Here is an 11,471-nt window from a genome sequence, read left to right on the forward strand (position 1 = left end):
GGTGTTTACATGTTTAAAACAGTTTTTTTTGCTAGAAAATTACTTAGAACCCCCCAAACATTATATATTGTGTTTTTTTTTTTTTTTTTTTTTTTTTTCGAACACCCTAGAGAATAAAATGGTGGTCATTGAAATACTTTTTTTTCACACCGTATTTGCACAGCGGTCTTACAAGCGTGCTTTTTTTGGGAAAAAATTCACTTTTTTGAATAAAAAAATAAGACAACAGTAAAGTTAGCCCAATTTTTTTTTTTATATTGTGAAAGATAATGTTACAATGAGTAAATTGACACCCAACATATCACGCTTCAAAATTGCGCCCGCTCGTGGAATGGCGTCAAACTTTTACCCTCAAAAATCTGCCTAGGCGACGTTTAAAAAAATTCTACAGGTTGCATGTTTTGCATTACAGAGGAGGTCTAGGGCTAGAATTATTGCTCTCTAACGATTGCGGCGATACCTCATGTGTGATTTGACCACCGTTTTCATATGCGGGCGCTACTCACTTCTGCGCACGAGCTTTGGGACGGGGGGTTTTAAAAAAAAAAAAAAAATTTTTTATTTTTATTTTTTTACACTGTTTAAAAAAAAAAAAATTGTGTCACTTTTATTCTTATTACAAGGAATGTAAACATCCCTTGTAATAGAAAAAAGCATGACAGGACCTCTTAAATCTGAGGTTAAAAAGACCTCAGATCTCATATTTACAATAAAATGCAAGAAAAAAATGTGCCTTTTAAGACGTATGGGCGGAAGTGACGTTTTGACATCGCTTCCACCCAGCAGTGTCATGGACACGAGTGGGCGCCATCTTAGCCTCACTCGTCTCCAGGCACAGAAGGGAGACAGACACGATCGCCTCTGCCGCTACCGACAGCTTCGGTAAGCGGCGGAGGGCACTGGATTGCGGCGAGAGGGCTTCTCCCGCTACCGATTAGTGATCTCGCGGCGAATTTGCCGCAGAGACCACTTTTATCTGAAAGCCGACCGCTGCACGAAAACGGGAATACTGGGGTTATGGCAGCTAGCTGCTGCCATAACAACGATATCCGCCGCCAAACTTTTGGACATACATCAGCGTGCGGCGGTCGGCAAGTGGTTAACGTTTACTGAATTCACCATAAATTAAACCCTCGATGTTATTTAGTTTAGCAAAAAAAAAAAAAAAAAATCCCTCGAATCCCCAGTAAACTATTTATTACAATTTTTACCCAGATACTTCCAATTTACAACTTTCAATGCTGCTGGCTCCTGATCTAGAGTTAACAGTGGACAGTGCAGTCTCCAGTCAGTTTGTTAGCTTGGAGAAGGGAGGGGGACAAGGATGGAGTAGCAGGGGACTGCCTTGCCATCTTAGGCTACAGGGCTGTGTGTTTCTATTGATGCACACAATGTAGGGAGACACAACTCTAGTCCATGCATGCAAAGGTGTCCCCATAGGACACTGCAAAAGAAAGGAGCCACCCTAAAACGGGAATCCTTGGGCAGCAGTCATGGCATTGGCTTAGGAACATAACAGCGTTAAAAGATGTTGCATACTGTTTAGCTGCTGAATGTTCTTAAATAAACTGAGGGTTTAATATCACTTTACAGATGCATTATATGTGTATTATTTGTACATGAGCAATGTGGTGCTTATTACAGTTATTTTAATATAATTTTTGCTTATAAATTCAGATTTTTGATGAATTTTATAAAGCTTCACACTGCTTTGAAGATAAGTTGTAATTTGGCATTTATAAGCATGTGAATATCCACCCCTAAGCTGTAACAATAGTACAGCATACTTTCTCATTGATGAAGTGTGTGTGTGGGGGGTTGTGTTTCTTTGGGGGGGGGGGGGGAGGTTTGGGGTGTTTTTTTTTTTTTTTTTTTTTTTATTATTATTATTATTCACTTCTTTTCTCCCCCCTGTCTGGGTTTTGCATAGAGTAGCCCTGATCCTCCTTCTCAGGTCCACTGCCAGTGCTCTGGACTCCTTCACCCTACCAAATGCCCCCGTAGCAAGTCGCTTGCTATGGGGGCTCTCGTGCATGCCATAAGACACAGAACCGTGTTCAGCCTTGCCCCTCATTGGCTCTGACAGCAATGGGAGGCTGCTGTGTCAGAAGCAGAGAACCAGGAGAGCAGCTGCTCTCACACACATCACTGGATCGAGATCAGGCTCAGGTATATTGAGGGGTCTGGCGGGACGCTGCACACCAAAGGTGTGTTTTTGTTTTTTTTTACCTTCATGCATCGAAAGTAAACCAGTTTCTCCTCTCCCCTAGACAAAATGAGCTAATGACCCTTGCAGTATAGCTGCAGCACCACTGCTGTGGATAATTCTAAATTTATATGGAGCTGGGTGCTTTTGAGGCCGTGCACTCACCCGGATATCACATTGGGACACAAGCTATGTCCATGCATCCATTTATCCCTGTAATACATCTATACTAGGCATGCAACTAATGGCCCCATGTGAACGGGGCCTAACTGTAAACTGTAACTGACATTTAGTATGCAAAAGCACAAACTTGAAATGCAATCCTTTGCTATGACAAATTTTTTTGACAATTTTCTGATTTTGCCTGAGGAGGATAATGATTGTCACACTGGCAGGTGAAGCCTAATGTAACTTGGGAAAGTTCCAAAAGTACGTTAATTTCCCTCCATCTTTATTTGTATTCCTCCAGAACCCAATAACATGCCACCATACCTTAGTTTTCTCCTAGACAATATTCTTTTTTTATGTCTTCTGCACCGTTTGTATGTAACTACAAACTCAGACGTCTGCATTTACATGAGCTGCCTTCATTTATATGCACTGTGATATTATGGTGCTTACATATGAAATGAGCAGATTCAAGACTAGGTTAATTAACACCAGAAGTTCTTTGTGTTCTGAGCTGGCAAGAGCAGCAGAAAAACAGATGTCAGGGTTTTTTTCCATCCTGTATATTCAGATGCTAAAATATACTGCAGTAAATCCTGTAATGTCACAGCTGGTTTTGATAAGGAAGTTTATTTCTGTTGCTAAAACTTCCCAAGGCTAGTGTTGAAGTGTGCCTATGACCTTGTTAAGTGCAGTAATCGTAATAATGGCTACATTGTAAGACTGGTGGATATGGGAGTAAAGCTGTGTATACACTATGAGAAAATCGGAAGAAAAATTTACGTGCGAGGCACAATCAATTGTGTGTTTTTTGTTTGTCCCCCCCCCCCCTATAACTTGTACACTTTGGACATCCGATCCAACAGAACCAACGATTTTTGTTTAATGTGTACTGATTTAGTACGGTTTTCGTAAGAGCAAAATCCGATGTGCATGATCAGAAACAAACAACAAAAAAGCATTTTTTGTGTGGGAATTTTCATACATTATTTCCTTCCTCAGTTCCAACTTGATGTGAAACATCGAGGAAAAAGGACGATCATTCGCCAGATTTTCTTAGTGTGTACCCACCTTAAAGCGGAGTTCCACCCAAAAGTGGAACTTCTGCATAATTGCTTCAATCCCGAGGGCCCCCCCATCCGGTGTCACATTTAGCACCTTTCAGGGGGGGAACGGGGACCTGTTTTTGACAGGCCCCCTTCCCCGCTTCCGGGAGACGGGGGCCTCTCAAAGTGCAGCGCGCTTCCCGCATGCGCAGTAGGTAACCAGGCTTGAAGCCGAAAGGGAGCTTTCAGTATCTTTCAGGAAGCAAGTATAATACAGGTACAAGGAGGGGCCCGCGTCTCCATCCTGCCACCAATTCACTTTAAGGGCCCATACACATTTGCTCATTATTTTGACGCTAAATACCGTTCTGGCAGCAGGCAAGACTGCCCCCACTCGACTCTATGCCCTAGGACCAGAGCGACATCTAATGTCACTTTTGCCTCATGGCTGATTTTTGTGTTAAGGGTAAATAAGAGATCTAGGGTCTTTTTTTTTTACCCCAGATCTCTCAACAAAGAGTACTTGTCCTGCCCTATTCTTATTACACAGTGGTGTAGAGGATTGCACTTTCGCTTAGGAGTAAGAAGGGTCTCTGGTTCGAATCCCAACCACGACACTACCTGCCTGGAGTTTGCATGTTCTCCCTGTGCCTGCGTGGTTTTCCTCCCAGGTACTCCAGTTTCCTCCCACACTCCAAAGACCTGCTGGTAGGTTAATTGGCTTCTGTCTAAATTGTCCCTAATATGTATGAATGTGAGTTTAGGGACCTTAGAGTGTAAGCTCCTTGAGGGTAGGGACTGATGTGAATGTACAATGTACATGTAAAAGCGCTGTGGAAATTGACGGCGCTATATAAGTAACTGAAATAAATAAATAAAAAATAAATAAAATTACAAGGGATGTTTACATTGTAATAGGAATAAAAGTGATTATATATACACATACATACACACACACACACACATAATTTTTTTTTTTTTTTTTTTTTTTTCTTTTTAAGAGAAAGTGTAAAAATAAATAAGAATTATTATTTATTTAGTTATTTTTTAAAGCGCCCTGTCTTTCTGTGCTCTTGTATGTAAACAGTGTTCAATCCAAACCTTTGAGGTATCGCTGCGATCGTTAGAGCGAGAGCAATCATTCTAGCACCAGACCTGCTCTGTAACTCAAAACAAGTAACTTATGAAAAAAATTTAAAATGTCGCCTATGGAGATTTTTAAGTACCTTTAGTTTGTTGCCATTCCATGAGCGTGCGCAATTTTAAAGCATGACATGTTAGGTATGTATTTACTCGCCGTAACATCTTTCACATTATGCAAAAAATTGGGTTAGCTTTTACTGTTTGTTTTTGTTTTTTTATTTATTTTTTTATTCAACAGTGTATTTCTTTAAAAAAATTAAATTGCAATCTTTTAAAGTATTGCAATGATCGCCATTTTATTATCTCTAGGGTCTCTGCTAATATATATAGCAAAAAATACTGATTTAAACTTACAGTAGAATACAATGCACCGGGCATTGTGGTGCTGGCTTTTTTTTTTCTTTTTTTGGGCCATGCACATTTTTTTTCATCTGTTGTGCATCGGCAACCAATTCATAAATTTGCTGCTATAATGCAACATATGTTAAGCATGCCAAAATGTGCATTTAATGTACTGCTGTAATGTGACTGTGTTCTAAAGGATGCTAGACATTGACAGAAATCAAGAAAAGTGCATCTTGTGTGCCTTTTATTATGTTGTGCTCCATAAAGCTCGCTTAGTCCTCAGAGTTCAGGAAGATTAGTGGTGCATAACCATAATATTTTGGGAACCCGGTTACCTTTTTCTGATCACAAATTCACATTTCCTTTTTTTTTTTCAGAATTTGTGAGTGTTTCAGATTGTTGGTGACTGCAGAGAATCTGCTTTCAGATGGAACTGCAGTGATGTAAAGGGATCCAGCAAAGCGCAACCTCCGTGCAGCACTATTAAGCCTTGTTCACATAGGCGTACTACAGTGTATGCCCGTGTGAGAGTAACACCACAACAAAACCAAAAACCGCACCTTCTGTATTTGTTCTAGAGCAGCGCACTACCATATGTTACCTTGCAGCGTGCTGCAACATAGGTACAGTGGGGTGCCATTCACGGCCCCACAACACATGTTTTACTACAGTGGAGTGGTGTTACTGTCCTGTGTGGTGACCACCAATTTAAATATTTAAAATCCCTGCATATATAGACAATTATCTGTTCTCGAAAATCATCTTGGGTCTTTTTAGGGCCGGTTCACACTGGTACGATGCCAGACATCGCATGTGATTCACACCCCATTGCTGTGCAAATCACATGCGATGTCTGTGCAATGCGAATTCAGCCATACAGATTGTGTGGCTGAATTTGGACCAAACTCGCACAGGACCTCCTTTTTATTTATTTATTTATTTATTTATTTATTTATTTATTGTCTGCACCAGAATGGGATCACATGGCAATTCGATTCCTGCCTGGATTCATAGTTCCCACTGCAATCTGCGAATCGATCTGGGGGTGTCAATAACTTTGTATTGACACCCGCAGCAGTTCGCATAGGGCAGTGTAAACTGCTGGCGATTCAGGTTCGATGTGGGAAAGCTGCACTGGATTCGCAGGGTTTCCCACATCGCACCAGTGTGAACCAAGTCTTAGAAAATATATTGTTGGTGGCTGTGATATCTGCAAGGAGTAATCTCCCTGGAGCAGCCTCTGTCCTTAACCTCTTTTAGCCCCTGACGGTTTACCCCTCTCCATGACCAGGCCATTTTTTTTGCAGTATGGCACTGCGCTACTTTAACTGACATTTGCGTGGTCCTGCAACACTGTACCCAAATAAAATGTACTTTTTTTCCCTCCAAAAATAGAGCTTTCTTTTGGTGGTATTTGACCAATTTATTTTTTGCGCTATAAACAAAAAAAAAAAAAAACAACAATTTTGAAAAAAAACAAAACAATATTTTTTACTTTTATGCTATAAAACGCCCAATAAAAGAAAATGTAAAAAATATCTAATTCATCAATTTACGCCAATTTGTATTCTGCTACAATTTTTTTGGTTAAAAAAAAAATCCCAATAAGCGCAACATCACAGATATGGTATACAGCCCAGCGCTCTCTCAGAACCTACCAGTCCGGCCGAGAGATGAAAGAAAGCGCTGCTTGGGCCGTGTGTTCCATCCACGGAGAAACCATGTCACTTCCGGTTTCCCACTGGCACAAAGAAACTGGAAGTCACGCCGTGGCTCAGAGGAAAGCACTGCCCATGTCCCACGGCGATGCCAATAGGAAAACCACACAACAATGAACAATAAGGGAGTGTCGCGGCAGCACTGGGAAAACCAGGCAAATTAAGCGTCTTGCCTGCAATCACATGTTTGCATAGACATCACGCTGCCCATAGTGCACTGTGTCCGGCGCCCATACACACTGCACTTTAAGGACCATTTTTTTTGTAATTAGCGTTTGGGGGGGGCGGCACCAGAGTGCCCCCTATGGACAAGCCGCCACTGGCGCCTGGGCTTATGTCAGTGACAGGTGCCTCTGCTACAGGACTGGCTGCGGGCTGGGAATGCGATTAGCGGCAGTGGGGATGGAGCAGGAAGGCAGCAGTACAGCAGCCACTGACACAGCGGGAGGGGCAAGCAGAGTGAAGTCTAGTGAAGGCCTGTTATCCCCACTGCTGTTGCAGGGTACTGGGGGAGGTGGCGGCTTGGCTCAGGAATGCAGCAGTTGGCTCAGGAACACGGGGGATCTGGAGTCGGTTTCCTGGCACCAGAGCACCCTGCTACTCTGGCTGGAGGAGAGGCTGAGCCCAGGAGAAGAGGTGCTGAGCGAGGAGCAGTTCATAGAGCTTGGAGGAGTTTGAGGAGGTAATCCCCTGCCTGCCAGCATGTCCAGCACCGGCACACACCAAATAGTTTTTTTTTTTTATCAATTGGATACAGAATTTATACATCTCTGTTTTAGATTGTTTGTTTGTTTGTTTGTTTCCTTTTCTTGTTCTTGCTTTATCATATTTTATATTTTCCTGTAGCAGGCTTGCTGAGCCTAGTAGTCCTCCAAACTTTTTATTGCATAGTTCATATGTTAATTTTCTTTTTGCGGCAAGGAAGTGGATACAGTCAATTTAATGTTAGTCCCATAATGGGGAAAAAAAAAGGAGGGAAGCACTAATCCCATGTGCAAACCTACAAAAATATACGGTATATATCACCTATACCAGGCATGTCCAAAGTCCGTCCCACGTCCCGGTTTCAAACTGGTAATTTGGACATGTATATCTCTTGTGGCACCCAACGAATCCCAGAGCGCCGGGGGATACATATGCTGGCTGCCTTGGAGGGGACAGGGAGGGGGCGGGACGAGTTCCGTACATACAGGAGAATTTCCTGTTTACACAGCGGCCTCTGTAATAGGAAGTCCTGTCTCCTGCTCTGTCATTGGACAACTGTTCTGTCCATCATAGGAGGCGGGACTTTGTATTAAAGAGGCCACCGAGAAAACAGATTCTCCTGTATGTAATCTGTTGGTGCTCGTCCCGCCCCCCTCCCTGTCCCCTCCGAGGCTGCATGGATCAGGCTGCTTTAATGGCAATGGTGGGGCAGCATTCAATGCAATGGTAAGGCTGCATTCACAGCACCTGTGAGGCTGCAGATGGGCACTGACCCTTATTTTGCTTCACAGTTCTTTTATTTAAAATGTAAGGGTTTTTTTTTTTTTTTTTTTTTCCTGAAACTTCCCTCTTAATAATAATGAAAGGAAGGAAATAATAGTGCAAATTGTAGCGTTCCCATACATTAGTGGTTAGTAAAGAAGGGGCCCCCCTTAGATTGGTAGGATGGGAGAAGGATCTTCTTACTCTGATCATCTGAAAGAGGGTTGGTTTGAGGAAATGTGTCCCCTTTCATTGGTGATCAGTGAAGGGCTTCCCTATATTGATAGTCTGGAAGAAGGACTACTTTACCTTGGTGATCATTGGGAGAGCGATGGCCTGGGTAAAAGTGCCACCTTTACATTGGTGATCGTTGAAGAGCTTCCTTACATTACATGGTCAATGAGGAAGGCCCGCTTAGATTGGTGGTAAGTTGGAGAAGGGCCACCTGCATTGGTAGGGGGCCCCCACTAAAGTGGTGGTTAATAGGAAGAATCCTTTAAGACCAATCATTTTTTAGCCATCTGTAATAATGTTTTTTTTTTTTGTCTGAAAGGCAGAAGTTGCTCATTTCTCAAGGAACCCCTAGCAATCACCGGAGGAACCCTAAGGTGGTCTAGTCAATAATGACAATTTGACAGTAGAAATTAAGATGTGTATCAATAGCCATGGGTTACTGCCTATCATTGATCTGTGCTTGTGTACAAGCAGTCACCTGGAAATGTTTCTCTTGATCGGCGCTACTGGCTACAGCTGGCAGTGCTGATCAGTGCATTTTGATGGCAGAGAAGTCTCCTTGCTGTTTTAGAATACAATAGCTCAGCAGGGGATTCCCCCATTCAAACACTGGTTGAACGAAAATAAAATGACTTGTGTATGGACAGCCTTAGTATAAACATGTCTGCTATCACATGATTGAAAATCTATTTTTAACAATGGTAAACCCTGATGTGAACATAGATTGTTACAAAGTCATTTACTGGCTGAGAGGGAGCAAAAGGGGCATTTCTGTATTTGGACCTGTGAGGACATCCAAACATATTTTATGACTGTGAGAGTGACTGAAGAAAGGTATACGTTTTATTATTTAATTTATGTTGGAAAGCGCTACATAAGTTGTCAACGCTTTCTAAATACTGTATAATTATAATTTCAGATAGCACGTGTTTGTAGAAGAGTTGCGTTAAAGAATGTGTAAACCCAACATTTTATATTCCTGATCTGTGCCTACAGTATCATGTACTTGTATGAGAAAGTACAGTGCCTTGAAAAAGTATTCATATTCCTTGAAATTTCCCACATTTTGTCATGTTGCAACCAAAAACGTAAATGTATTTTACAACGCAAAGTGGCACATAATTCTGAAGTGGAAGGAAAATGATAAATGGCTTTCAAATTTTTTGCAATAAATCCCGGTATGTGAAAAGTGTGGAGTACATTTGTATTCAGCCCCCCTAAGTCAATACTTTGCAGAACCATCTTTCACTGCAATTGCAAAATAACTCAAGCTCTGTCAGATTGGATGAGGAAAGTCTGTGAACAGCAATTTTCAAGTCTTGCCACAGATTCTCAATTGGATTTAGGTCTGGACTTTGACTAGGCCACTCGAACACATGAATATGCTATGATCTAAACCATTCCATGTAGCTCTGGCTCTGTCTAGGGTTGTTGTCCTGCTGGCAAGTGAACCTCCGCCCCAGTCCCAAGTCTTTTGCAGACTGTAAAGCCATGTACACACGGGTGGACTTTTCAGCATCAAAGGTCCGACGGTCTTTCCGACGAACTTTCGGACAACTGGACTTGCCCACACAAAGTCTGTTCGATAGTCCGTTGGTATGAACGTGATGACGTACGAAGGGACTAGAATAAGGAAGTTCATAGGCAATAGCTGCCCTTGCGTCCTTTTTCGTCCGTCGGACTAGCATACAGACGAACTGATTTTTTGACCGGACTCGAGTCCGTCGGAAAGATTTGAAACATGTTCCAAATCTAAAGCCCGTTTGATTTTCGACAGAAAAAGTCAGCTGAAGGTCCGATGAAGCCCATACATGGTCGGATTGTCCGACGGATGTGTTCCGTTGGACCAGTCTGGTCGAAAAGTCTGCCCGTGTGTACACGGCATAACAGGTTTTCTTCTAAGCTTGACCTGTATTGGGCTCCATCCATCTTCTCATCAACTCTGACCAGCTTCCCTGTCCCTGCTGAAAAAAAGCATTGCCACAACATGATGCTGCCACCACCATGTTTCACAGTGGGGTTGGTGTGTTCAGGGTGATGTGCAATGTTTTCCACCGCATATGGCGTTTTGCTTTTCGGCCAAAAAGTTCAATTTTGGTCTCATCTGACCAGAGCACCTTCTTCCACATGTTTGCTGTGTCCCTCACATGGTTTCTCGCAAACCGCAAATGGGACTTATTATGGCTTTCTTTCAGCAATGGCTTTCTACTTGCCACTCTTCCATAAAGGCCAGATTTGTGGAACGCACAACTAAGGCTGGATTTCCACCTATGCTTTTTGCATTTTGCAGATTTGCACTACAGTCCATTTAACATGGTTTCCTATGGAACACATTCTGTAGTGCAAATCTGCAAACAGCACAAAAAATGCATAGGTGTGAATCCAGCCTAATAGTTGTCCCGTGGACAGATTCTCCCACCTGAGCTGTGGATCTCTGCAGCTCCTCCAGAGTTACCATGGGCCTCTTGGCTGCTTCTCTGATTAATGCTCTCCTTGCCTGGCTTGTCAGTTTTGGTGGGCGGCCATGTCTTGGTAGGTTTGCAGTTGTGCCATACTATTTCCATTTTCAGATGATGGATTGAACAGTGCTCCATGAGATGTTCAAAGCTTGGGATATTTTTTTGTAACCTAACCCTGCTTTAATCTTTTCCACAACTTTATCCCTGACCTGTCTGGTGTGTTCCTTGGCCTTCACGTTGGTGTTTGTTCAACAAACCTCCAAAAGCTTCACAGAACAGCTGTATTTATACTGATATTACACACAGGAGGACTCTATTTAAAAATCAGGTGACTTCTGAAGGCAATTAGTTCCACTAGATTTTAGTTAGGGGTATCAGAGTAAAGGGGGCTGAATACAAATGCATGCCACACTTTTCAGATATTTATTTGTAAAAAATTTGGAAAACCATTTATCATTTTCCTTCCACTTCACAATTATGTGCCACTTTGTGTTGTTCTATCACATAAAATCACAATAAAATACATTTACATTTTTGGTTGTAACATGACAAAAAATGAAAATACCAAGGGGTAGGAATACTTTTTCAAAGCACTGTATCCTGTTCTCTTTGTATTGCTTCCTTTGTGTGAAATCCCTGGTTCTGCCAGTTCCTCTGCTTTCCTATTAAAACTGACCACACTAAG

Source organism: Aquarana catesbeiana, linkage group LG04 (genome assembly GCF_042186555.1).
Source record: "Aquarana catesbeiana isolate 2022-GZ linkage group LG04, ASM4218655v1, whole genome shotgun sequence".
Classification (NCBI taxonomy): Eukaryota; Metazoa; Chordata; class Amphibia; order Anura; family Ranidae; genus Aquarana; species Aquarana catesbeiana.